This window comes from Schistocerca serialis, chromosome 1 (assembly GCF_023864345.2).
Source record: "Schistocerca serialis cubense isolate TAMUIC-IGC-003099 chromosome 1, iqSchSeri2.2, whole genome shotgun sequence".
NCBI lineage: Eukaryota > Metazoa > Arthropoda > Insecta > Orthoptera > Acrididae > Schistocerca > Schistocerca serialis.
In genome coordinates, this window is record NC_064638.1 from 1,047,180,425 (window position 1) to 1,047,203,151 (window position 22,727).

General features: G+C 44.7%; 1 protein-coding gene and 1 pseudogene across 2 annotated transcripts in view; both read right to left on the minus strand.

The window, feature by feature from the left end:
- Positions 1-18,009, minus strand: part of LOC126414772 (probable basic-leucine zipper transcription factor N) — a 409,868-nt gene extending 391,859 nt beyond the window's left edge. For both annotated transcript variants that reach the window (XM_050083381.1, XM_050083380.1), the window contains exon 1: positions 17,897-18,009. The gene's annotated coding sequence lies outside the window, so the exon portion shown is untranslated. The remainder of the gene's footprint in view (positions 1-17,896) is intronic.
- A 3,434-nt stretch (positions 18,010-21,443) lies between these two features.
- LOC126421385 (5S ribosomal RNA) lies at positions 21,444-21,561 on the minus strand (annotated as a pseudogene).
- Positions 21,562-22,727: the final 1,166 nt, after the last annotated feature.

Sequence of the window (22,727 nt, forward strand, 5' to 3'; positions counted from 1 at the left end):
GTATTCAAATTTAGAGAAGGACAGCAGACACTCTCAAGAATCCGTAGTTTATTTCAGATCTACATTTTGGCTATAGCCTAGTCATCATTGGTGCGTTACATAAGAGTCATGTAGCAACATGTCAGAGCATGAACTTGGGGCAACACTGGCACATTCAGTTTAGTTTGTCATGTAAAGGCTCGTGACATTTGACATAAATTTATTCTCTGACATGTTGGTACCTCTTGCGGTAGTGCACTGATAATGAATATGCAAACAACCTTGAAGATAAGGCAACGCCAACTATGAGTACTCATCTTTGGTGTTAATAAACCGGTTCCTTTATTACTGGATTACCATAGGTTTCGGAGGCACTAAATTCCACATCTTCAGTGAACTAAAACATGAGAGCTGAAAAGCTCGGAACCTTTGTACCCAACACTCGTCCTTTAGTACACCGCTAAAAGGTGGTATGTCATACAATAATACAGCCGGGTTCTAATACAGTGGACGGGTCCGCTTCACCGGTCTATACGCGATCGTGAACAGGGGATACGGCCGCGTTCTGTGTCATAGCGGAAGGCATCTGATCAGTGAGAATGTGTTTTCATTCATAAAACGGGTATGCCAAATAACACCAAACTCCATTCCGGCACGGTGTTCATGTACGCAGTACGTTATCTGCAGTCAGCTAGAGAAGACAATGTTACGTGGAGAACATCACGTATACGAATTGTACGTTGATAACTTGTAGTGCCCGAAAAATCACTCCCTAGTATTTGTATCGAATCACGCCAATGCACGCAATTTATATCAAGTATAATTGATTGCAAGCCACATCGGCGTCTTTTACAGCGAGGCGCTTCAAAGACGGTCCTACTGACTAGTCTGGTTATTTCGAGCACTACAATGTTTGTGAAGTATTCCGCACGACGAAAATACTATACAATGTTGACTGTAATAACAAGCTGTGTAACTGCTTATCTCTAATTTAAATGACAATATTTTGAAATAAATCTACGCGATAATGTGGAAGGTTGTTTTTCTTGGGTAGCTCTTGGATTCTAAATTAGTGTAAGAGGAATGTCAGCACTTGTGCCAATTGGGCAGATGTGCTAAGCATCATATTAAATGACTCTCATTTCATTGGAGTATGTCCAAGAGAAACTGTAACAGATGATCTACAGCAGACGATGTCAACAACCTTCAAAAACTTCTTGTGTTATAGTTGGTCTAGCGGTTCTAGGCGCTCAGTCCGGAACCGCGGGACTGCTACGGTCGCAGGTTCGAAACCTGCCTCGGGCATGGATGTGTGTGATGTCCTTAGGTTAGTTAGGTTTAAGTAGTTCTAAGTTCTAGGGGACTGATTACCACGGATGTTAAGTCCCATAGTGCTCAGAGCCATTTGAACCATTTTTTGTGTTATAGTCTGCAGAACGAAAGAAGGAAAAGGGATTCATTTTAATTTACCGTCGACATAGAGGTCGTTCAGAGAGAGCAGTAAATCATTTGGGGAGTTAATTGCTTCAAGACACCATTCCGACATTCGCCAACGAAAACATTGAAAATCTTAATCATGATGGATACGTGGGGGATTTAACAACGACCCTTCCAAATACTAATCCACTGTTTTGGACAGTACGTAGTTATCGGTCTTTGGAACGAGGTCGGACTGTCGTGACGCGGTAAGTATTCGCTTGTCTCCGTAGCGAGGTCGTTGAACTTATGCCAACATGGAATCTTTGAGACACTAAGTCGAAGTGTAAAATGGGCAGGTGGTAGCTTTTTTAATTGGAAAAGAAATGAGCAGTTCCTCGCGTCACAAAAAATACAACAGAAACGCTTTCAAACGAAATATGTGTACCTGTGAACACTAAAATTTACTTCTTACGATTGTAGACCAGTAAAATGCAGAATTCAATGAACAGTAAAAGAAAAAGAAGTGGTTTGACATTGTTGGTTGGAAGAGTCTGAGGGATAGGTTTAAAGGGTTTTCTTCCTCCACATTCGACGCCTCCTTTCTACGTGATAGTTGAGTGTTAAGTGCATCTGCTGAACATAGGTGAGTGTAATGGATGTGTGTGCACAGTGCGGTGTTGTCGTGTTTGGACTGTATGATGATGAAACAACTGAGGGGGTGAAATCTGATGTCGACACACCGCCAGCTGCGAAAGTTCAAAGTTATAACCGAGACAGAATCAGCAGTGCAGTGCCAGGGCGGAATCAGGCCACGCCAAAGTCGGACGCAGGCCAGCGGACTGTATGGTCAGTGACTTCGCAGCCATCTCTGTGTTGACAGACTACATGTGCCGATCCTGGGTGAAGAACATCCTTCCTCAGCAGTGAATGCTAGGCAACACTGAAGTCCTCCCGGAGACACAAGTACAATTGGCTTCAGAAGTGTGACCTCCAGGCCCACCCCTTTCATACCTCGAATAGCATCAAGAGGTCCGTGTGAGCGTTATGTCCCCATTCGGTAGATGGATCACCATCAACAGTGCCGTGTGCCCTCGTTTCATGAGATACTGTGGATGGGTTGAAATTTAATACAAGACAATGGTGCAAGGTCTGCAGATCAGGAACTTTACTCCACAACCACTCCTTTTCTTGTCACCCAAATGCTGGTGGTGAATATTTCGCCTGCCACGAGCGCTCGATCAGGCTACCTCCGAGTCGAGCGCTGCCGCATAGGCTTGCATTAGAGACCTTGGCTACGGAGACGAGTGCAGTTAGAAGTGCATCGTTTATTTCGACTATGTGGGCGTGCAAGAAGGACATATTTATGGATATCAAATACTCCTCTAAGAAGGGAATATACACTATCTGATCAAACGTATCCGAAACCACCTATATAATGTGGAACTGACCAGTAGATGACGAGAAGCGGTTTTAGGCTGTTTTCCTTACTCATCTAGGTGAATATGGAGCTGCTTTCCCTCTTCCATCACACACATACGTAATAAGCGAGCAACTAGCATAATAATTACGTAAAGGAGAGAGATGCAGTTTGCAGGTAGATGAATACGACGTTTCTCCGTATTTGCGTGAAGACCATGTTTTGACGTCAGAAATCCACTTAGAAGGCGCTTAAAACGTCGAAACCTTGACGACAAAAGCAAGGAGAGAACAACCTTCAACGTTAGGAGTATCTAGGCAGTGAGAAACTCTATACATCCGACAGCATCAATTTTAGAAGAGAGACAGATCGACGTGTATTGAAATCTGAAACTTGCCTCCACTGTCGTCACAGATACAAAGGCAAAACGGTAAGTTCGCCTGTCCGCAACGCTTGTCTCTCTATATTGCTATAAACTAATTAGAAACGGGGAGAGTAACACTACAGTGAGAACATAGTCTACTTTTGGTAACTTGTTGGAACATCAGCTATCTGGTATATACAAGAATAAATAGTAACTTTCTAAATCACAATTTAGAAAATTGATACAATTTGCAGATAGACGAATTTTCTCCATGTTTACGTTAAGACGATTATAAAAAAGAGCGGTTTAGACAAATTATATATAGATTTATTAAAGAATTTTTAGTTATTCTTACATCAAACAAATAGTTAACGTTCCAACATTTTACTAAAATTTCTTCGATTATTGCCTAGTTAGATATGAAGAACCTTTAAGAGAAAATTGCTAAGTAGATTGTTACTATTCACTCTTAATGTCTGCTTCGTCCGTTACAACAGGTAATCCATAAGGCACAGTGCAGGGAAGCTCGTTTTACATACGATCTGTTCCTTTTCTTGTCCCATTTGTGGATGCAGAGACAGAAATAGAACCGTTAGTACACCTCGACGCACATTCTTGCTTTTTTTATGGCTCTTTAGTGAACCGTATCGTAGAGACAACAGCCGTTTTAACAGTCGATCTCGCAATCTTTCTTACATAGATTCTACACAGTTTTCAGCAAATCTTCCTTAGACCATCGTATTGACTGATTCTACCGGTTAAAGTTCTACTGGTCTGTTTATGAATTCCTTCGGTCTCAAATCAAGTCCATACGGATCCCAACTTTCTGAACAGTATTCAAGTATAGGTGACTATTATGCCTATGTGGTGAAGCTCTGTCTGATTGAATGTTTACAGATGTTGATAAATTGAGCGGTCCTAACAAGTCTTATTTGGGAAATGTTTTATATTACGCTTGCAGACTATCAGAAGAGTCTAGTTTCGATGCGCAACAAGGAAGATGGTAGATTAGAAATTCACTTTCAGTGTACAAATTACGCCCTTGCTCCACAAATCACAGCATCAATGCCTCGTACAGGTATTTAGCCAGACACGTTTCTAAAATGGTGTAGCTTAATATCAATTGCGGAAAATGATTGAAACTCTTGTGCTCCATAATGGTCCTCCGGGACAAATAACACACAGTTATGAGAGTGTTTAAATGTTCACCGAGACATTTTTTTCCAGTACTTGTGGTACACTGGTGGATTTCAGGACCTTACCCAGAAAAAATATTCGGGATGAGAATAATGAAAATCTCCAAGATTGCCAGACTAAGGCTCGCTGCGATTCTCCCTCTTCTTCAGAGATGTCAGATATGTTGCTTATTAATCACTTATGAAAAGGTAAAGATCTTATAGCTTGGATTGTAGCTGCAGCCGAAGCACGCAGATCTTCCATTTGGTTGTCTTCCAAATTGCTGCAACACCGGATGTATGTCGTAAAGAGCCACACAGACGTACTCTCACACAACACTCCTCAGTACGTTAGCAACTGACTCTTTTGCGCAGTAATGCTCTGTCCGTTTCCTCTGGAGCATATTTATGTCTTAACGTTACACTCAGGCCAGGACGTCGTCCATGAGCAGAATATGTGCTCTTAACTTAATTTCAGCGATGCATGTGGAATATCGGATGATCCCTCCGAGGAATAGCCCGACAAATTGGAAGTGACGTAGCGCTGCGAATGCATTGGGCTGGTAGTCCAAGAGAGAAGCACTTTCTCGATCTGGTTTCAGATGGCATAATGCGTGTACTCGTATAGAAACACATGGCAAGATCACAGCGACAGAGGAGCAGCCATTGCTGGTTATATGGCATCCACAGCACTATTTACCACTCATGTTGCGCCCTTTGTCAAGTGGAACCATCCGATACCGTTTTCTGGAAGATAGGCTGCAATCAAGGGTTCCGCCCACCACGTTTGTTTCCTCGCATCACCAACCCGAGACTGCATCCGTTACCCAAGTGGAAAACACAGCATGTCGAAGATAATACGTAAAGATGAAAGATTCTTCGTTAGAGTCAGTGATGATCTGCTGTGAGTACGATGTTGACAAGAATGCGAACCATGTGAGTGGATCAGGAAAGTACGAACAGTCATAGAAACTGGAAATTTGTGGTAACTTCCTATGGAACCAAACTGCTGAGGTCATCGGTCCCTAGGCTTACACACTACTTAATCTAACTTAAACTAACTTACGCTAAGGACAACAAACACGCCCATATCCGAGGGAGGACTCGAGCCTCCGACAGGGAAGGGGGGCTGGGAGATGGGATGGGGGGTGGGGGGCGGGGGGGGGGGGGGCAGCCGTGCTAACCGTGGCAAGGCGCCCTAGACCTCGCAGCTACCCCGCGCGGCGAACATAGTCTACAGTGAGTAACGACCTTTGACGTTTGTCGAGGGAATACTGAACTGTGTATAATACACTCTGGACTTCGTTCAGATCATTGTATTCCTGTAACATCCGGGAAATGTGCTCTCTCATTCATTTTTTGCCTATGCTTAGGTGCCAACTAGTTGGCAGTTGATGGTTGGAGTGCTGACACGTAAGTTTCAGATTAACTGCGAATCCAATAATGCTGGCAACTCATGGGTTATGCATGGGGATCGTATCAACCTGTACCGCATCTAAACAGCCTGAAGATGACGCAATGAAGCGTTGAAACTGGTAGCGACACAATAAAATAAAATCATAAGGACGGCTGTAGGTGTTTTAATTTTTTGTCACGATAGTAAACGGCTGTCGTCCCAGAGACCTCTTGCTGAAAGGATGGAAATACAAAAACGCTACTTTCTTGTTACGCAATTTTTGCGCTTTGCAGTAAGAAGACTGCTTTAATGTTCTGTCAGCATTTTTGTGTTCCCTGTTGAGTCTAAAAAGCTTCGAGTTTCAGATGCCTGGCGCGGATTTTATCCAGCTTAAGATGTTCTCCCACACTTTCGTTTATCCATTTTTGTTATGAAATACAAAACCGTCGAATTACTTTTTTGCAGATATTTATGTCACTCAAAAGTACAGCACGGAGTGGTCGAACTCGTTTTCAAAACAGTTCTTTAAGTTAATTATCTGCCTCAATGATTAACAACTCTACTACCATAGAATAGTTACAACTTTTATTTTTTCAAATGCCCAGTCGATCGTTTTTTATGGTATGAATTTATCTTGCCCATTTTCCTGTGTTTGAAGTTATCTCTACATTAACATCTTCTAAATTTATTTCTCCTCTGAGGTTGCTGTTGTCTTTTCTCTCCGCTCCCACCTTCCTTGGCTGCACACAAGAAGAGGGAGGTTTGTTTCAGAATCATAAGTCATTAACGGGACTGAAAAAGTCAACTGAGACCGGTAGTCCAGTGGGTAAGAAACAATATGTTTGAAACTCCTCTTCGGTTCCCAACGATTAACTCAGGCAAATGCCGTAATGATAACTTGTCCTACCGAGCTAGTACCCAGCCGATAATGATCTTCTCATTGTTTCTTCAGTTACCATCTACTGCCTCTTGGTGTTGCACTGAACAAGTAAAATTAGTGTTAGAGAAGGCGAATGAAAGATTTAGATTTGCAGAAGAGTTCTCGGAAAATGCAACGTATGTGTAAACGAAGTTGCATACAGGGCTCTAGTGTGACCTATTCTAGAATACTGTTCCAAGGTTTTGAACCCTTAAGAAGTGATAGTGAACGAATTCAGAGATGGACCGCTAGGATATTATCATGTCAGTGCAGCCCATACGAAACTGTTACAGAAATACCAGTAGCGCTTGAGTGGGAATATTTTAGAGAATGACGTAGTTATAGCGAAACCCCGTTGGGTAAATTAGGAGTACCTCTAGAATGAAATTTTCACTCTGCGGCGGAGTTTGCGATGATATGAAACTTCCTGGCAGATTGAAACTGTGTGCCGGACCAAGACTCTAACTCGAGACCTTTGCCTTCGGTAGGGCACTTGCCTGCGATCTCGAATCTCGGTCCTCCATACAGTTTTAATCTGCTAGGAAGTTTCATAGGAGAACTGACTGACTGACTAACGAATTAACTCCACAGGCATTGACCGACCTCCATGTCGCCCCCCACCAATGGCGCCAATGAATGTCTGTTTCCGTGAACTAGAGACGCTATTGTTCAAATGGCTCTGAGCACTATGGGACTCAACATCTGAGGTCATCAGTCCCCTAGAACTTTGAACTACTTAAACCTAACTAACCTAAGGACATCACACACATCCATATCCGAGGCAGGATTCGAACCTGCGACGGTAGCAGTCGCGCGGTTCCGGACTGAGCGCCTAGAACCGGTCGGCCACCTAGGTCGGCGAGACGCTATTGCTCGGTCAAGTAGCTCCTCATCTGGCCTCACGAGACTGAGTGCATCCTGTTACAGTCCTCCCACCAAGGAAAATCCCTGGCAGTACCGGGAATCGAATACATGGCCTCCGCATGGCAGTCAGCCGTGGTAACCTCTGAGCTACGGAGGGCGGACATTCGAAGGAGGCTGTGCGGCCATAATACTACTAATATATTGCACAGGGGCATGAAAATAAGATAAGAGAGACTAGAAAACACACAAAGGAGTATAGACAGTTTCCCTCAGCCAATACGAGAATGGAATAGGGAAGAAAATTGATAATATGGTTCGATGTACCGTCCACCACACACTGTACAATGGCTTGCGGAGTATACGCACTGATGAGCCAAAACATTACGACCACCTGCTTATAGTGTGTTGGCCCACTAATGGAACGCAGCACAGCAGCGATGTTTAGGTTTGTAGGTTTGCGGATGTGTACGGCACCAGACGTCTATGCACAGGTCAGACAGTTACCGTAAACAACGGGCCGATGGTAAGTGGACGCGGAGCTGGCGCCTGATAGCTCATCATATGCGTCCCATCGGGGTTCGGATGAGGCCGAAAAATCATTGTGAGTTCACTTTCACTCTCCTCAAACCACTGCAGCGTGATTGTGGCCTTGAAACGTGTATGGTTTGCTGCTGGAAAATGCCGTCGCTGTCGAGGAAGACATAAATCATGAATGGGTGCGGGTGGTCTGTAATAATGTACACATAGTCCAAAGATGGCATGGTGCCTGCAATTACTACCATATATCCCGTGAGACACAAGTGGATGTCCCCCATAACACAATACTGGCTTGCATCGGAAGGGCGATGCCTGTTAGCAGCAATCATTTGCTCGTATGACGGAGTAGCCGGACATGCTCATCGAGCTGTTGTAATTAGAAACACGATTCATTCAACTAGGCGACATGTTTCCACTGATCCACAGACCAAACTCGATGATTTCGCTGCAGTCGTAATTGGCGAAGTCGTGGAATCAATATGGGAGAACGTAGGGGTTGTTTACTGCGAAGTCCCTTGTTCAACATACTGCACTGAACGGTGTGTTCCCAACAGTATTACCTCATGATATTCATGCAAGGTCTCAACAGCAACAGTGATGATGTTGGTATTCATAGAATACTCATCACACTTAATTATTCTCTCATTCAGAGTGGATTTTCCTGCACCGAGGACATCATACAAATATAACTGCTTTAAAAAAATGTCAACACACTATTCCATCAACGAACTACATCGCCAGCCCTCCCATTATATAACATTCCACACTTTGTCGAAGAATATACTGCAACATTATCTTCCAGTGATCTTTATAGTACCTGCAAGTAGATCCTTGATCTTAGACACGGATCTTCGACGTGCCTGCAGATTCTTATCTTCTCCATAGTCCGCCTTCCAACTAGTCAAAATAAATTCTGCCGGTCTATACGCATAAGGAATTCTTTAGTTGAAACTAACTAGGTTCGCAGGAGAGCTTCTACCAAGTTTGGAAGGTAGGAGACGAGATACTGGCGGAAGTAAAGCTGTGAGGACGGGACGTGAGTCGTGCTTGGGTAGCTCAGATGGTGCCGGTACGGTAGCTTAGCGTGTTCGGTGAGAGGGTTAGCTGCCCTCTGTAATAAAAAAACTGAGTTAATCGATCAACAACGGACTTAAACGAATGTCTTACGACGTCCGCCTCGAGCAGACGCAACGAACAAAAGCGAACAAAATCAGATTCAAAAAAATGGTATAACACTTTCCCGTGAAAGGCAAAGGGCCCGAGTTCGAGTCTCGGTGCGGCACACAGTTTTAATCTGCCGGGAAGTTTCATATCAGCGCACACTCCGCTGCAGAGTGAAAATCTCATTCTGGAACTCTTTATTTATGTCTGGCTTTGAACTTTATATTAATATGTGATGAATAGGCTGATGTGGGAGCAGAGTCGAAGAATTATCTGCATTTTACAATCTCGTAATATTTCGTGGCAGCCATGTTGCAGTTGGGCAGGAAACTAAATACGAGCATCACATTCAAACAGCTGGATTTCGACATCCACAAAGTACAGAGATCACTGCTCCCTCCCCAAGAAGTCTCTTATCTGTCTATTGCGTCATGTTTGCCCTTTGCTATGTAAGTAACCGCTCTGGTGCTCTCATTCGCCGAGATGCACACCATGCACACCGCGTGCATTGTGTGTTTAAAATGGCGTCCAGCCATACTGACGGGAAAAAAAGGAAACACAAAGGAGTCTATGTCTGAAAGATGATGAATATGCAAATTTCACATTAGCTGCACAAGAGTGGCGATAATAGCGCCACTATGAGAATGTAAACCAAGTTTGCTTTAAAAATACGCTGTTACGGCGTGATTATCAGTTACATTTGAGACTGGACATGGTGAATCGATGTTAGTGAAGAAAGCCTTTAAGGCGACAAAGAAGCCATTATCATCACTTCACTGAGCTTCAACGAGATCGTGTGAAAGTCTACGAGAAGCTGGATTTCCTTTTACAGTACAGAAGAAATACTTGGCAGGAATGTAGCCACCGCACATGATTGCTGCCAGCGGCGGTCACGAAAATATGCAGTCGCAAGAAGACTGGGCTCCGGGCGGTCACGTCGCACTACCGATAGGGGAGAGCACCATTGTTCCGCGTATGGCTCTGGCCTATCGTACTCGTCTACAGCAACAGTATGAGCAGCAGTTGGCACGACAGTGACACAAAGAACTGTTACAAATCGGTTACTTCGAGTACAGCTCCGAGCCAGACGCCCTGTAGCTTGCATCTCAAACCATCGCCATTTGCGTCTTCAGTGGTTTCAAGCGAGAGCTCATAGGAGGGCAGGGTGGAGGTCGGTTGTGTTTTTTGGTGCTAGCTGGTTCTGCCTCGATGCCGGTGACGGTGTGTGTGTTGATTATAAGAAGGTTAGTTGAAGACCTGCAACCAACCTTGTGCGTGTTAAACACATTGGGCTTACAGCAGGAGTTGTGGTCTGGGTTGCGATTTCGTATGACAGCAAGAGCACTCTAGTAGTTACCTCACGCATCCTGTCTTGACATTTGTGAACCGGTCTGGTGATTCTATCAGTTGTTCTGCCGTTCGTGAACATCATTTCAGGGGTGTTTTCCAACAGGATAACGCTCGCCCACATACCGCTGTTGTAATCCATCTTGCTCTACAGCGTGTCGACATGTTGCCTTGGCCTGTTCGATCACCATATCTGTCTCGAATCGGCCGGCCGGAGTGGCCGTGCGGTTCTAGGCGCTACAGTCTGGAACCGAGCGACCGCTACGGTCGCAGGTTCGAATCCTGCCTCGGGCATGAATGTGTGTGATGTCCTTAGATTAGTTAGGTTTAATTAGTTCTAAGTTCTAGGCGACTGATGACCTCAGAAGTTAAGTCGCATAGTGCTCAGAGCCATTTGTCTTGAATCCAGTACTTGTGGATCATCAGACGAAAACTCCAGCGTCATCCACAATTAACATTAACCGTCCCTGTATTGAACGACCAAGACCAACAGGCATGGAACTGGGTCCCAGAAACCGACATCCGGCACTGGTACAAGAGAATGAGATTTTCACTCTGCAGCGGAGTGTGCTCTGATATGAAACTTACTGGCATATTAAAACTGTGTGCCGGACCGAGACTCGAACTCAGGACCTTTGCCTTTCGCGGGCAAGTGCTGTATCATCTGAGCTACCCAAGCACGACTCACGCCCCGTCCTCACAGCTTTACTTCTGTCAGTACCTCGTCTCCTACCTTCCAAACTTTACAGAAGCTCTCCGGCGAACTTTGCTGAACTAGCACTCCTGAAAGAAAGGATATTGTTCTGCAAGATTCGCAGGAGAGCTTCTGTAAAGTTTGAAAGGTAGGAGACGAGGTACTGGCAGAAGTAAAGCTGTGAGGACGGGGCGTGAGTCGTGCTTGGGTAGCTCAGATGGTAGAGCACGTGCCCGCGAAAGGCAAAGGTCCCGAGTTCGAGTCTCGGTCCCGCACACAGTTTTAATCTGCCACGAAGTTTCACTGGTACAACACTATGCATGCACGCTTGCATGCTTGCGTGCAACATTCCGGCGGTAACAGTGGTTATTAATCTACCAGCATTTCACAGTTTCAATGGCTTATCTTGCGGTTACATTTACTGGTGACCTTGCAATGTTATTCACTTAAATATGTTACCTAGACTCTACATTAATTATGCTTTGGTGTTGTGATTTTTTCCTTCAGTGTTTCTAAAAGACTGTTTTATATGTAGGGACACTGTGTTGTCAATGTTGATACCGCTAGGATTTTTGATATTCTATTTGGTCCATCAGTAGTGGTGGCTGTGATGATTTTGGATTGACTGATGTTGATTTAAAAGCTGGTCAAGCGTCTCTTGCTGTCGTTCGTGTTGATTCTGCACTAGGTTCATTGGCTATTAGTTTGGAAAATTTTCCACCTCTTGACTAGCATCGACATTGTACTCTGTCGTCAGATTTCCCACAGAGTGCCTCCTATCCTGCCTCACATAGAGGGCAAGCGTCCGCCCTCCACGATCTGTGCTAGTACGTGGACGTCCAGCAACTTGTCGCCTACTCGTGGTCTGAACTTCCTTCAACCGCTTTCCGTAGAAATTTGCTTGTGAAGAACCAACTAATATCGCCGTTTCCCAGATGCTCATTCCCAGGCGCGAAGCCGTAACAGTCTGCTCGTTTCAAAGTCGCATACGTTTGTGGATTTCCCTTTTGTGGCTCGTATCTTCCCTGGATGATTCCTCATTCGTCTCGAGACGCGAAATTTAACCGACAGGAAGAAGATGCTGTGATATGCAAATGATTAGCTTTTCACAGCATTCACACAAGGTTGGCGTCGGTGGCGACTCCTACAACGTGCTGACATGAGGAAAGTTTCCAACTGATTTCTCATACACAAACAGCAGTTGACCGGCGTTGCCTGGTGAAACGTTGTTGTGATGCCTCGTGTAAGGAGGAGAAATGCGTACCATCACGTTTCTGACTTTGATAAAGGTCGGATTGTAGCCTATCGCGATTGCGGTTTATCGTATGGCGACATTGCAGCTCGTGTTGGTCGAAATCCAATGACTGTTAGCAGAATAGGGAATCGGTGGGTTCAGGGGCATAATACGGAACGCCGTGCTGGATCCCAACGGCCTCGTCTCACTAGCAGTCGAGATGACAGGCATCTTATCCGCATGGCCGTAACGGATCGTGCAGCCACGTCTCGATCCCTGAGTCAACAGATGGGGACGTTTGCAAGACAACAACCATCTGGACGAACAGTTTGACGACGTTTGCAGCAGCATGGACTATCAGCTCGGAGACCATGGCTGCAGCTACCCTTGACGCTGCATCACAGACAGGAGTGCCTGCGATGGTGTACTCAACCTGCGATGGTGTACTCAACGACGAACCAGGGTGCACGAATGGCAAAACGTCATTTTTTCGGATGAATCCAGGTTCTGTTTACAGCATCATGATGGTCGCATCCGTGTTTGGCGACATAGCGGTGAACGCACATTGGAAGCATGTATTCGTCATCGCCATACTGGCGTATCACCGGGCGTGATGGTATGGGGTGCCATTGGTTACACGTCTCACTCACCTCTTGTTCGCATTGACAGCACTCTGAACAGTGGACGTTCCATTTCAGATGTGTTACGACCCGTGGCTCTACCCTTCATTCGATCCCTGCGAAAACCTACATTTCAACAGGATAATGCACGACCGCATGTTGCAGGTCCTGTACGGGCCTTTCTGGATACAGAAAATGTTCGACTGCTGCCCTGGCCAGCACATTCTCCAGATCTCTCACCAACTGAAAACGTCTGGTCAATGGTGGTCGAGCAGCTGGCTCGTCACAATACGCCAGTCACTAATGTTGATGAAGTGTGGTATCGTGTTGAAGCTGCATGCGCATTTGTACCAGTACACGCCATCTTAGCTCTGTTTGACTCAATGCCCAGGCGTATCAAGGCCGTTATTACGGCCAGAGGTGGTTGTTCTGGGTACTGATTTCTCAGGATCTATGCACCCAAATTGCGTGAAAATGTAATCACATGTCAGTTCTAGTATAACATATTTGTCCAATGAATACCCGTATATCATCTGCATTTCTTCTTGGTGTAGCAATTTTAATGGCCAGTAGTGTACCTTTCAATCTTACAGTGGGCAGCGATCCTAATGTTTTGTGTCATCTGTACATACAATTTCCAGGACTTGTTTTTGCAGGTAACCAGCTCCCTCAAGGTTGTCGCGATGCGATAATGCAGAATTTTTTGCTAGGCAGTAGCTCCCATCATTTTCTGATTGTTGTGTAATCACTCGTGCTTTTATTTCCGTCATTTACTTTTCGTAAAAGAAGTAAAGGCTTACGTGACATTTGAATTTGTAATTTACAGTTGTAAAATTATTAAAGTTACTTTCTCAAGAAGACGAGAGCACATCGAGAGTTCTTCGAGATCTCTTGTAACCATCGCGGTGAAGTACCATCGTTCGTTGAACGTATTCTCGAGTCTGGCTGCTTCGCACGGGCATTGAACTGCGCACGGCAACAAGAGAAGAGCCCCTCGCGAACCGCTCCGGAGGTATTTAAAGCCGGAGCGCGAATTCTTGGCATGGCGCGGCGCGCCGCGCGCACACAAAAGCAGTCAGCTGTCGTTTACCAGGGACAGCCGTGAGAAGTTGGGCCCGGCGTGGCGCCACCGAAACTCCGGCAGCGAGTTCACACTCTCACGTCCAGCCCGACACGCGTCGCTGGAGACAAACTGAGGGCGCCAGTGGCGGAGACGGTGATTTAAACGGCCGGGTCCGTCTCTTCATAAATAGCTCACTTTTCAAATGGATCTCTTACGGAGCCGCGGAGGGTGACTTGTAGTATTCCTCCTGTTTTCTTTTGGGCCTATTTTCTATTCCAGGAACAGGGTTGTTAATTGCCTCAGCTTAGTCCTACTCCAGAGGCATTAAACGGCCAATGTCTTGTCCTCTTCCACTTCTCTAGCTCCGTCAGTCGTCTAGTGACATATCACATTATCCGTTTAAATTTACTTAATTATCCCGGAGGAGGCGGCCGGAGTGGCCGAGCGGTTCTAGGCGCTTCAGTCTGGAACCGCGCGACCGCTATAGTCGCAGGTTCGAATCCTGCCGCGGGCATGGATGTATGTGATGTCCTTAGGTTAGTTAGGTTTAAGTAGTTCTAAGTTCTAGGGGACTGATGACCTCAGATGTTAAGTCCCATAGTGCTCTGAGCCATTTGAACCATATCCCGGAGGTCATCATACAATGGAAGGTACGTGGCAGACCAGTCGTAATTATTCCCCTTCCTATTCCATTCTTGAGTAGAGTGTGGGGAGGAACACCGTGCTTTCAATCCTGAAGAGCAACGAGCTGCTGTAACGGTACCAACGTGGTCCTTAAACGATGAAGTTTTTTTGCATAGAAATACAGTCTACGGTTCTGTTTTCGATACCATTTGTTGCGGTGCACGTAACGACTTGGTTGTGCTTTCTTTCATCAGTGATAGTTGAGGATGCCTTTGACGCTCTTCTGCGGAAAAATAAACAAAGCTAAGACCTGCAAATATTATGCAGTTCTTCTTTGAACATTTAGCATATATTCAGTCAATTGTATTTGGTGAAAATCCCAGTGTGATAAAGTTTAGGTCTCCAGAGAGACGTATTTTATTCCTTTTTCACAGATGACCCACTGTCTCAGATTTCGTCCGCTGACTTAGAGTCTGAAGTTTCCTTTCCCCACTAACAGGACTTTAAAAGTGCTTCCACCTTATATGTCTTCGACCTGTCACTGCGAAGTATATGACTTGTGTGACTGACTTCCGTGGTTTATCATGAGTTCTGCTGTGTTACACAATCAGCTCTTTTAATTTACGTATTGATGTTCCGGTGCGAATCTTTGTGATTAGAGTACCACCGGACGAGGTGGCGCAGTAGTTAACTTACTGGACTTGCGATTGGGAGGACGATGATTCAGGTCACCTTCCGGCAATCCAGATTTAGGTTTTCTGTGATTTCCCTAAATCGCTCCACACAAAAGTCGGGGTGGTTCCTTTGAAAAAGACGCGGCCGATTTCCTTTCGTAATGCAACCTTGTGCTCCGTCTCTAACGACCACGCTGTCGACGGGATGTTAAACTCTCGTCTTCCTTTTTCCTTCTTATTACAGAATCTAGAAATTTTTATGTATAACATTGTCTTAGGGTTACTGACCTTATAAACTACATCATTTCTTTGTATGATGGCTAGGAAATCATCTAGTCTTCCTCATTCTACACCAGACGCTGAATTTGCTACGACCTACGTCCTCATCCATGAAAATTTGCCGAATTCTATCTACTGCTAAATTTTCAGTTCAATATTAGTTTTAAAGCAGTACTGACACCTCAAAACATGGGGTAGTATTGTTTTCCCACCTATGCGAAGGCGCCTAACGGATTACGCGCAGTCACAAATTACAGCTAACCCTTACGTGGGTGTGACGAAGAGGTTAGTTTCCCGTGAAAACTGAGTTCTGCCATACAGCCATTGTAGCAGCTTCATAAAGAAATTTAATTCGAGATGTTGGACGAATGGATCCATCAGAATATCTTATCTTAAATGCCTCAAAACTGAGCATGCATCAAAATTTATGCTGAGTGTGGATCTGTCAATAAGACCATCGCGTCGATAATAGCTAGCTCTTCCTAGTTCTTATCTAGCACAAAGAAAATTGATGTCAGTTATTGGGAGGAGAAAGATTTAGTACGATGGAACTTAGACCTAAGAGATGATTGAGTACGAATGGCATGTGCTGTGCCACACATATTCTGCGGATACAATACGTGAATAAATTACGTGATTTTATAGATATTTTGCTACAGACTTGAGAAAATATTCGTTCGCGTTGCAGGTCCTACAGTTATCTTCTCATCATTGTGGTCATACGAAGACAGAAATGCCATATTACAGTCCTAATGACTCCATCAGTGACAAAAAGTAGCGGGAGTTGCATGATTATAATATTAGGAAAGTAAAAGAAGGAGATATGTTCCGCTGACATTGAGGTCATTCGAATTAGTAGTGAAGTTTTGGAGGAAGAAATAGGCATTGGACAATGAATCTTATCGCCATTCATCCATACTAATTAACGAAACCTTCCAAATAATTTGAATCAGGAGGTCGAATAGGGATATTAAGGTACCTCTTCGTGAATACGACTCACAGTCCTTAATCGCTGTGCTTCCCCACTTGTTGTATGCCATTATTATTAACAGCTGGAACAACTCTGTAACACGGCTTCCGTAACATTTTATATGAGAACTTGTCGATCTCAGAAAGTGAAATCTAGTAACTAGTTACTGCATCCTGGCTTCAGGGATATCTCGTGTCTCTTAATTACTTGAGAAACTCTTGTCTGAATTTCTGATACGCTTCGTATTAATATTTAATCATCTTCATAAGTGACTGTAGGACATAGTTTACGATTGCCTTGAAAGCATCTATCACGACTGCCTCAATTCCTCCTAGTAGAAGTCAAATGAGGTACAAGGTTTACCAAAGAAGTACTACTGGGGGAGAAAAATGAGAAGTAATCTTCCTGGTAGGATGACACTTCAGAAAAAACTTATAACGACGCTTAAGAATAAAGGTCTGACGTAGATTATCGCTCTGGTTTCAATTAGGTCTACAAGCAGATATTTATAAAGTGCCCTTGAATTTTTTATTGACGAAGGTCACACATGCTCTTCTGCAAGCAGAAGGGAAAGGCTTTTCTAGTGTTCCTACTGGATTGCTGATATCTAACATCAGTGTGGTCAGAAGTAAATAACTGTTCTGGAGACAGGTTCTACCAGAAGCCTGAACAGCTTATCGTATAAGAATATTGCCTCCAAATCATAAGGATACTCGGTAGTGTACTGTCCTCGCACAATGTTTTAAATGTTTCGCGGGTAGGTCGACTGAAAATCCCGACTTCTCGCATACTCTGGTCGATTAACTACCGCACGTGTTCCATGAAATATTGCCATGTGAATGAAATCGGAAATTTAGTCCATCCGCGGCCAAAGAGTATTAACAGTCAGCTGCGCTGGCTTCAGGAACAAGAACATTTGCAAAATTGTACGGAAGACTTGAAACGTACAGGGTTGTCAATAGCCGAAGACAGCAAACTCAGCATCTGGCCACATCGTATCCGTTGTTCGGATAACGTGTCGAGGGATCCCTCCACAACAGCGGAGTAATGTTGTATCGGCGCGTTAAAACAGACGACGCAGGCTTTACGAGGCGGTGGAAAGAGACGTGTGTTAGGCGCAGCTGGAGCTAGCGCGCGGCGTGGCCGCCACGTGGACTCACCGGAAGGGGTGCAGCAGGTCCTGTCGCGGCCGCGGTCGCTGCAGGTGTTGCTGTCTGCCGGCGGCGCCGCGACGCCGCGCGACGCCCGCCGCCGACCGCCGCCCGGAAGCCGGCGGAAGCTGTCGAGCGCGCCCGAACTGTCGCCGCCCTCCGCTGTCGCTGTCGCTGTCACCAGCGACGTGAGGCTAGGCTGACGACTGCTCACTTCTCTCGGCATGACAGCCAGTGGGCGTAAACTAGGGATCGAGAAGTTCTTTTGCTTAGAGGCGTACTACTGCAGCAGAAAGTACACGGATCAAGAATGCATCAATAGAATTACCTTGGACACAACTGTCAGGTGGTTCCCTATTTCTATGATGTACATAGCCTTCATACCGAGCGACAATATTCGGAACGAAACATACACTACTGGCCATTAAAATTGCTACACCAAGAAGAAATGCAGATGATAAACGGATGTTCATTGGACAAATATATTATACTAGAGCTGACATGTGATTACATTTTCACGCAATTTGAGTGCGTAGATCCTGAGAAATCAGTGCCCAGAACAACCACCTCTGGCCGTAATAACGGCCTTGATACGCCCGGGCATTGGATGGCGCGTACATGTACAGCTGCCAATGCAGCTTCAACACCATACCACAGTTCATCAAGAGTAGTGACTGGCGTATTGTGACGAGCCAGTTGCTCGGCCACCATTGACCAGACGTTTTCAGTTGGTGAGAGATCTGGAGGATGTGCTGGCCAGGGCAGCAGTCGAACATTTTCTGTATCCAGAAAGGCCCTGTAATATTATTGGGATTTCCGTTGTATGAAAGCTGTGAGTACCCTTGGAAAGGCATTCATCTATCTGTATATTAAATGATCAACTTATGGGATGAGACCTATTCTTTGAAAGACATTTGTTTTATATAATTTACGTAACTGTAAAGATGCGCATCTAGCGCGGACGCTAATACATCGATTGCGCAGTCAAAGGGACATTTTAACAGAAGCTGAACTGAACGTTCCGCTTCGATCTAATTAAAAGATGACAGTAAAAACTTTTGTAGATCTTCATATTTTATGTACCTCTGCTTCTAATATGAAAACGTAAAGAAGGTCGACTTTAAGCTATAAAAGTGAGCGGTCTTGCCAGCGTGCAGACAACATTATTAATCAATAAAATTCAAGTAATTTATGTTCGAATCTGTAAATCGGCAAGTTATTGTTATGAAGGTGTTGAACGGTGCAAGAATTGTCTTTATCGAAGGAGAAAAGTAATCACTGTAATTTGTGACAAAAACGTGAACCAAGGAGACAGCACAGGGCAGGCTGAAATCTGATCGCACCATACAGTTAGAAAAGTACTTATGTAAGTTATACTGTTTATAAATAATCCCTAATTTGCTAGTGAGAATTGTTTGAATATATTTAGTGTTTACCAGATTTCTTATTCTATTCTTTTCCTTTATTTTTTTTACCTCCATGTCATATTATTTTTGTAAATATCAAACGGCCTTTACTACAGCAGAGAATACTGCGGCATCCTGGTCGTAGACAGAAGGCCGCTCCTTGTCTTCTATACAACTCATAGCTGCCCCATTTATTAATGATTTCATTTGCAAATGCATTTTTTTATTGTTCATTGTTAAAGGTCCCTTATGTGATTATAAATTGCATACTGATTACGTAAAGAAATCCGGGTTGTTCTTTTCCAAATAATAGAAGCCTTTGCGTAATCAAAAACTAGCCTCCTTCTGACAACGATCAGGAGCCGACCAGAAGGCGGACGTCTTCGACCGCTTTCGTGTTTCCTGTGGCAAAGCTGTGCCAAACTGGGAACACAACATTCTAGTATATCAGATTAAAATTGAAAAAAAATTCAAATATATTTAACCTAATTTTTTTTATCATACTAGAGCCCGTACAGGACCTGCAACATGCAGTGGTGCATTATCCTGCTGAAATGTAGGGTTTCGCAGGGATCGAATGAAGGGTAGAGCCACGGGTCGTAACACATATGAAATGGAACGTCCATTGTTCAAAGTGCAGTCAATGCGAACAAGAGGTTACCGAGACGTGTAACTAATGGCACCCCATACCATCACGCCGGGTGAAACGCCAGTATGGCGATGACGAATACACGCTTCCAATGTGCGTTCACCGCGATGTCGCCAAATACGCATGCGACCATCATGATGCTGTAAACAGAACCTGGATTCATCCGAAAAAATGACGTTTTGCCATTCGTGCACCCAGGTTCGTCGTTGAGTACACCATCGTAGGTGCTCCTGTCTGTGATGCAGCGTCGAGGGTAACCGCAGCCATAGTCTCCGAGCTGATAGTCCATGCTGCTGCAAACGTCGTCGAACTGTTCGTGCAGATGGTTGTTGTCTTGCAAACGTCCCCAACTGTTGACTCAGGGATCAAGACGTGGCTGCACGATCCGTTACAGCCACGTGGATAAGATGCCTGTCATCTCGGCTGCCAGTGATACGAGGCCTTGGGATCCAGCACGGCGTTCCGTATTACCCTCCTGAACCCACCGATTCCATATTCTCCTAACAGTCATTGGACTTAAAACCAACGCGAGCACCAATGTCGCGATACGATAGACCACAATCGCGATACGCTACAATCCGATCTTTATCGAAGTCGGAAACGTGATGGTACGCATTTCTCCTCCTTACACGAGGCATCACAACAACGTTTCACCAGGCAACGCCGGTCAACTGCTGTTTGTGTATGAGAAATCGGTTGGAAACTTTCCTCATGTCAGCACGTTGTAGGTGTCGCCACTGGCGCCAACCTTGTGTGAATGCTATGAAAAGCTAATCGTTTGCATATCACAGCATCTTCTTCCTGTCGTTAAATTTCGCGTCTGTAGCACGTCATCTTCCTCGTGTAGCAATTTTAATGTCCAGTAGAGTATGTCGACCTGTCATATTCTGCTTGGTTTGACCACCGCTTTTAAAGGTTGTTGTGATCTTCAGTCTGAAGTCTTGTTTGATGCAGCTCCCCATACTAGTCTATCTTGTGAAAGCGTCTTCATCTCTCCATAACTACTGCCACATACATATATTTGACGCTTACTTGATTTAATCCTTGCTCTCCCTCTACAGTCTTGACCCCCACAATTCTTTCCATTACCAAACTGACAGTTCCCGGATGTCTCAAGACGTGTCCTATCAACATATCCCTCCTTTCATTCAAGTTGTGTCATAAACTGCTATCTTCCATAATTCCATTCAGTACATCTCATTTGTCACACGATCCACCCTTCTAATGTTCAGCATTCTTCTACACCATCACATTTCAAAAACTTCTATTTCTGCATGAAATGTATACTGTCATAATAATGCACTCCGTCTTCAGGCCACAACTGGCCCATCGGGACCATCCGACCGCCGTATCATCCTCAGATGAGGATGCGGATAGGAGGGGCATGTGGGCAGCACACCCCTCTCCCGGTCGTTATGATGGTTTTCTTTGACCGGAGCCGCTGCTATTCGGTCGAGTAGCTCCTCAATTGGCATAACGAGGCTGAGTGCATCCCGAAAAATGACAACAGTGCACGGCGGCCCGGATGGTCACCCATCCAAGTGCCGGCCACGACCGACAGCGCTTAACTTCGGTGACCTGACGGGAACCGGTGTGTCCACTGCGGCAAGGCCGTTGCCCCTACTGTCATAATAACAGTAATAATAATAACCCACAGGAGCTACTTTTTTAATTGTTATATTTAGATTAAAGTTCAGTCTTGATCACGTTATGTCTGTTTTAATGAGTAACCGGTTTCGGTTTTTTCTATAAAACCATCATCAGACCCATTGGCTCCCTTGGGTTGGTAGGTGGAGCTCTCCTCGCTGCAGACATAACGTGATCAAGACTGAACTTTAATCTAAATATAACAATTAATTGATCACTGAATTCCAAAAATGTTTACCAAAATTTTTTAATTGTATTTGCCCATTCCGATTTCGAACGATCCCTATTTCTCAAGCGGTACCTAGATACAATCAAGCTGTTACCAGCATATACAGTGGTGTGCAAACTTTAAGGACCGACGTAGGGCAAAATGTCTTGCACTTAAATACATATATCTCCAAAAATATTACAGCTAAAATAGTAAAACTTAGGCTTACTGTGTACAACATAATGCTTACTATTCTGTGCAATTTTTGTTTGTAAATGCGAATCGAGCTACATTTCATAAGGATTTCCATTTTTAATTACTATTGTTTTTTTAATGTACATTTTCTCCTAAACTAACCAAGCAATAAAATTCGAATTTCATGGTTTGTATCTGCATAAGAGGCAAATAAAACGTGTGGAACAGATTTTAGTTTAAGGTGATAGTTGCTTTGAAATTAATTTTCAGTTTTGTGTTACCTGGGACTGCTCTATTTTTTTCAAACTTTAATAGAGAACTTTTCTCGGAGAAAAGATCATAGAAAGGTGCTGCACAGGATTATTCAGTAACTAATTCTTAGGCCCTCCCGGTTGGCCGTCCGATTTAACGCACAGCTTTACGAATGGGAAGGAGCGCCTAGTTCCGGGCACGAATCCGCCCTGCGGATTTGTGCCGAGGTCCGGTGAACCGGCCAGTCTGTGGATGGTTTTTAGGCGGTTTTCCATCTGCCTCCGCGAATGCGGGCTGGTTCCCCTTATTCCGCCTCAGTTACACTATGTCAGCGATTGCTGCGCAAACAAGTTCTCCATGTACGCGTACACCACCATTACTCTACCACGCAAACATAGGAGTTACACTTGTCTGGTGTGAGATGTTCCCTGAGGGTCCACCGTGGTCCGAATCGCACAATAACTCTGGGTTCGGTGTGGGGCG